Here is a 6,014-nt window from a genome sequence, read left to right as displayed (position 1 = left end):
CCATTCTGTCAGGGAGCATTTCAGGCTGAAAGTGAGGGAAGGAACATGCCTTTTTATCTTGTCACATTCTTGCATATGGAAGGGAATAACTGAATCCCTGTGGCAAGTTCTGCCTAGCAGAGCAAGCCCAGCTGCAGAACCTCACACTGCAGCCCACATAAACATCACCTTGGGGAGATCTCTTGGGAGTCACAGCACAAAACAGCTCTGTGCCTGGCAACAACTACAACAGTGGAAAAAATCCCTCACTATGGAGCCTGGGTCTCAAGGCACTGTAACACAAGAAGCCTCACCAACTCATTTCCTTACCCTGGGGAGGCTGCACCATGGGAAGCCACCTGAATCCTCTTATAGGAAGCGCTATGATGGGGAGGACATTGAGCAAAACAGGTGGTACCACACCTCACCTGCACTGCACAGGGCATTGTTGAAAAAAGGACACCTAGGAACCCTCAAGGAGGGGTAATGAGGCAAGTCAGCAGCAGGATGAAGCAACAACTTGGGCAGCAAAAGTCACAAGCAGGAAAACCTGCTCTTGGGTCAGACGTTTTAGCCCAGGCCAGATCACCCCTCTCTATCCCATTCCTGTCATTGCTGCTGCTGACCTTTCAGAGCAAACCCCAACATCCAGAGGTCTGCAAGGCAGATGGACAGTAACCATCAAAGCTGACCACTGGCATCACTCAGGCTGAAGAGCTCCACACCCTGTGTGTCTGGTATGCATGGCCAGCTTGTGGTAGGAGAGGGTCTACAGGAGTGGCTTCTATGAGGTTTCTGTGAGAAGCTTCTGGAAGCTTCCCCCATGTCTGGCAGAGCCAATGCCAGGCAGTTCCAGGATGGACCCAGCACTGGCCTCTCAGGACTTCAGCTGGTCAGAGTGACCCCAAGATGCATTAGGAAGTCTCTTTTCCCAGTCAGGCAGTCAAAGAAGGAGTCAGAACTCTTCAGTTCTTGGTCTCAGGGTTGTTTATTGTTTCTTATCTATAAAATTCTCTCTCCTGTCCAGCCCAGGTCCACTCAGCAGGACAGTCAGAGGCACTCTGCCTACTAAAAACTATGTGTACAATATTTACAACTACTTTCCAATACCTATCACCTATGTTTCACAGTGAGCTTCTACTCTAAACCAATCTAAAAGTGCCAGCATCACAGCAGAAGATGGAGAACAAGAAGAAGAAGGAGAAAGGCTGGACACACCCAGATCCCTCCATCTTGCCCCCTGAACCCTCATTCTAAAAACTCCAAAAAATCTATTTTTCACCCCGTGGCAAACTGATTATTATTCTATATAAGGTTGGTAACTTTTTCCATGGGTCATAATCAAAGTCACAGGCATCTTGGGCTCTGTGCCAGAGTCTCTGAGCCCCCTGGCAGGGGTCCTGGCAATCCAGGACAGCCAGAGGGACGTCCTGAATTCTGACACTGGCCAAGGATGGGCCAATCAGGAATGACAGTAATGCCTTTGTGATAACATATTTAAGAAGGGAAAAAAAAAGTTATTGTGCAGAGGTAATTGCATCCAGAGAAGAGCAGGGTGAGAAGATGTGAGAGGAGCATCCCTGCAGACCTGCAGGGCAGTGCAAGAGGGGCAGGAGGTGCTCCAGGCTCTGGAGCTCAGATTCCCCTGCAGCCCCTGGAGCAGCCCAGGCTGAGGCAGCTGTGGCCCTGCAGCCCAGGGAGGGCACGGGGGAGCAGAGATCCACCTGCAGCCCCTGGGGAGCCCAGGCTGGAGCAGGGGATGCCCAAAGGAGGCTGTGACCCCATGGGAAGCCTCTGCTGGAGCAGGATCCTGGCAGGACTTGAAGACCTGTGGAGGGAGGAGCCCAGGCTGGGGCAGATTTGCTGGCAGAACTCCCCTGTGGGGGACCCACACTGGAGGAGCCTGTTCCTGAAGGATTGCAGCTGTGGAAGACTGAGCCACACCATGGGATGCACTCACATTGGAGATGTGCGTGGAGAACTGTCTCCTGGGGGAGGGTCCCTGTGCTGGAGCAGGGGAAGGACTCCTCTCAGGAGCAGCAGCAGGAACAATGTGTGATGAACGGACCATAATCCCCTTTCCCATCTCCCTGTGGCACTGTGGGAGGAGGTAGAGCCGGGAAGGAGGGAGGGGTGGGGGGAAAGTGGTTTAAGATTTATTTTACTTCTCATTATTCTGCTCTGATTTTGATCAGTAATAAATTCAATTAACATTTTCAGTGTGAGCCTGTTTTGCCCATGACAGCATCTGATGAATGATCTCTCTGGGTCCTTATCTCAGATCATGAACTTTTGTTATATAGTCTCTTGTCCAGCTGAGCAATGGCAGAGCAGCTTTGGTGGGTGCCTGGCAGGGCAGGGTCCAGGGTCAACCCACCACCCCCTGCAGTTCCCAGCCTAAGCCTGGCCATCCTCATGGCTGGGATTTGGTGAGCTCCTTGGCCAGGCAGCTGTGTGCTCGCCACCTCAGAAAGGCGCCCAAAGAGCTTTTGCTGGCCAGGGTCCGCCTGGGGACATTCACAGCTCTGAGGGATGGCCCGACAAACCAGATTCCGTACTTTTCCCTGCTGCTGTCATCTCAACCATCCCACCTCTGCCCTCAGCGTTACCTTTCCCAGCATGGCCATTTCTCACATGGGCAGGGTATGGCAGACCCACAGCTGGGATTTCAGACTCAGGGAGATGGGCCTGGGAGCAGGGGATTACCCACAAATGGGGTTACAGAGAGATGGGGTGAGGGTGGAGAGGAGGGGTAGGAGGGATGGCTTCCCCATGCCTTCTCCTTGAGCTGTTCCACCTCATATGGGAAAGAAAGTAAAAAAAAATTAGTCCCTTGAGCCACAGAATGCATAATAGTGAGCGCAGCTCCACCGTGAGTCATCTCTGCTTCCAGACAGGACAGGAGGGCTGAAGTTTCCCACGACTTGAACACAGAGGACAGTCTGGCACCGGCACTATAAATCAGGGGAACATCTGCCACAGGGTCAGAGACACACAGCCCTCAGACACAGCCTGAGCCAAAGCCTGGCCTGAGAGGAGAGAATATCGTGATACACGGCTCTCAGCTGCTTGTCTTATGTGACATTCAGCAGGATCCCTTCCAAGTCTTGTGGAAGCTGTCCCTGTGGTAGATCACCTGGGAAACAAGATGATCTTTCAGGTCCTTCCAACCAAACCATTCTGTTTCAAATCCCAGCTTAATGGGGTCAAGTCAAATTTCCCTGCAGAGCCAGGATCCAACCAGTGTATAGAGAGCACAGCCAGTACCTGCCTATCCACTGGAGAGGACTCCTTGCATGTGTTGCTGCTGAAATCCCAAGATGAATACAGGAACTTCTCACATTGGTGCCCCAATCCCACTGGAAAGACTAAAAGCAAATCTACCCTTGGATCATCCTGTGCGCTTTATGCTGCCATAGAGAGCAGTATGAGAAGCTTCCACCTGCTCTGCTCTTTTCCAGATTTCCCTGCATGTCCCTGGAGATGTAACATGGCACAGAAGGAGCACTAGGGATGACAGTGCTTGTGGGACCCACTAGATTCAGGATCCCAGCTCCAGCCCCTCTGCCCCCACCCCAGAAGCAGATTATGGTGACCCAGCCCCCCTAGGAGGTGTGTGGGGAGGTCGATGCTGCCCTCCAGCCCTCCCAGCTGGTTTGCCAGATGCATGAGCTAAAGGCATAAGCTGGACAAGTACAGCTTGTGCAGGGACTCTCCCTCTGAGGGCTTTGCAGCCCTTTTTGGGGTTACACAGGTTCAGGCTGTCCTAGTGGGCAGTGCAAGGGTAACCCCAAGCCCAAGGGTTTCTCTGGGAATGGGTACACTGTTGAAGACAGCATGGAGGCAGCTTGGGCAAAGCAGTGCAAGCCCTACTCTCCTCTCAGTGTTACATCCATGCCCATCTACCTCCCAGGCTGGCTATTTTTGTTGACAGTGCACACAGCCAGACCCTGTCTTCTCAAGAACTCTGTGTGGGTGATCCCCAAACAGACCTCAGATTCTCTGGCACCAGTTGCAACATTCCTGCTGTGCACACTGAGCTCTGCCTCAGCAATGCTAAAAATCTCAGAAAAACAGATTTCTGCTCTCAGGATCCCCAGAGAGCTGCTCTGGTAGTGAACTCACCTTTGCTGTCTACAGCAACCCCCAAAGGAGGGTGTGTTGATCTCTTTCCTAGGAGATGAACACTTCTGGAGGGCAGTAGCGCGTGCGTTGTCACGGCCAGGTCTGCCCTGACTCACACTGAGCCCCGTTTGCCCCAGGGCCACCAGTTCCAGCCATAAATCCCAGCCTGGGAATGGCCTGCCAGCACGCTTGGCCCAGCCAAAATTCCTGCAGAAAAGCTAATACTAATAAATGAAGGTTTGCTGGAAGTGCTGGCACGAGGCAGCAGGATATTGCTGAGCTCTGCACAGAAACCTACCAGCAGCGTTGTGGTTTCAGATGAAACTCCAGGCATGTGAGTCCTCCGGCCAAGTTTCACCACTGGTTTCAGTGTCACCCTCAGCAGCAGGAGCCAGCCACCACTGCAGGACACCAGGATGCTGGGCTGGGAGCACAGCCAGATCCCCAAGGCTGGATATGCTCCTGGTTCAGGAGGCAGAGGGGACCTGGTCTCCCCTGTACCCACAAAGACAGGGTTCCCTGGCAGCCTGCATGTCCTGGATTTCATATCACTCCCCAAATGCGGTAGGGAGGCACTACCCCAGTCCTCTCACACCAGGGACACAGGAGAGGCTCATGTGGGTGGCACCTGGCTCACAAGCCACACAGTGCAGCTGGGACCTGGCTGCTCAGCGCACACACCTCCATCCCCAGCCTGACTTGCTGCAGTGATTATTGGAGCTCAGGCAGCCCCCGTGCTGAGTGACCTCTGCATCCCTGTCAGCAACACTGCCACTGGGAGCTGCAAGCCCAAAGCCTCCTCTAGCCTCCTCATCTCTCATCCTGCATCTCCAAAACTGCAGCTTGTGGATTCAGGGCTGCTGCTTGCTACTGAGCAGGCTGTTTTCTCCAATTGCCACCACCAATAGATTTTTGCCCATGCAAATCTGCAGACAAGTCACCTCCTATTTCCAGGTGCAATAGGTTTGTGGGGGAAATCCCTCCAGTCAGGCTCTTCTGTCCTCATCACAGGAGGGATGGCAGCTCTGCAGTGTCCCATTTCCATGGAGCTGCCTTGCAGCAGGAGAGGTGTAGGAAAGGCCTTGAAGAAGTGTGTTACAGGCTGATAGTTTATCTTGGACCACTCCTGAGCACTGGCAATCCCCCAACCCTTGGAAGAAAACTCTCTTGGCTGCTTTGAACATTACTGTTCAAGCCCAGCAGCAGACACATGGAAATATTTTCATGCTCCAGGACATGTCTTGCTGGAAGAGGGAGAAAGAGTGGCCGGATTCATGTCCCTGCTTCCAGCACTGCTGGTGGCTTGTCCTGGGACTTGGGTCCCATTTTTTCACAAACCACACCATGTCCAGCTGAGATGGGAAGATAAAGGCAGCTCCACACTGCCAGACCATGGCCATCAGACATTTTTATAGCCCTTTATACATATAAGTGGTAAAGATTGCAGCCTTAAAAGGGAACTGACATGTTGACCCCACAGCCTGGCTCTTGGTAGGTGAGGAACAGGTGCTGCACTGGGGAAATGGTGTAAGCCAAGCCAGGAGCACAGGTCTGGAAAAGGCCAATGCTTCTCCCCATGGTGGCTGCACCAGTGACACAGCCCCACCTTGGGATGGACACCACATCACCGGGGTGAGCAGGGGGTGCCAAATGCAATTTTGGATTTTGCTTTGGTTGATGGCTGAGATCCATGTCCATGGCATGGAAAAGAGCAGGGGAAGGAATCCTGCAAACCTATATGGCTGCATATCAGCATGCCAGCCATCCTCCTGCCTTGCACAACAGGGACAGGCTTCCCCTCTTTCCAGGACCATTCCCAGACCCGTGGCTGTGATGTCCCACCCATTCCCTGCCCAGACCCCCTGCTTACCCTGAAACTCCCTCCCCATGTGCCGCTCACACCCTGCATG

Source organism: Camarhynchus parvulus, chromosome Z (assembly GCF_901933205.1).
Source record: "Camarhynchus parvulus chromosome Z, STF_HiC, whole genome shotgun sequence".
Classification (NCBI taxonomy): domain Eukaryota; kingdom Metazoa; phylum Chordata; class Aves; order Passeriformes; family Thraupidae; genus Camarhynchus; species Camarhynchus parvulus.
The sequence above is the reverse complement of the archived record's forward strand: the minus strand, read 5'-3'. Positions refer to the sequence as shown.